Raw genomic sequence first — 339 nt, 5'->3', positions numbered from 1 at the left:
AAAAGGCGGTTATTTGACAAAATTAGTTTTTTCTTTAATCGTTGATCCGGAGAAGGTATATATACCTAGTTTGTTTTATAAGTCTTTCTAATACAACTATTTTCTTGTATTTAAATTAAACTAAAAGCGAAATATCCCAATAAAGTTGACTAACTGACTAGTCACCCCATTGACTCATATTACGGGAAAAAAAACTGTAAGGACAAAAAAACCCTACGAGGTTAGTTTTGTGAATAAATACAAAATGATTTTATGTTTTTTTATTTGTTTACACATCGTAATAAAATTTGATATTTTGCGTCTATTTTTTATTTTTATTTTTATTACTAATTTGAAAAT

Source organism: Arachis ipaensis, chromosome B09, assembly GCF_000816755.2.
Source record: "Arachis ipaensis cultivar K30076 chromosome B09, Araip1.1, whole genome shotgun sequence".
Lineage (NCBI taxonomy): Eukaryota > Viridiplantae > Streptophyta > Magnoliopsida > Fabales > Fabaceae > Arachis > Arachis ipaensis.
This window is presented reverse-complemented; position numbering follows the sequence as displayed.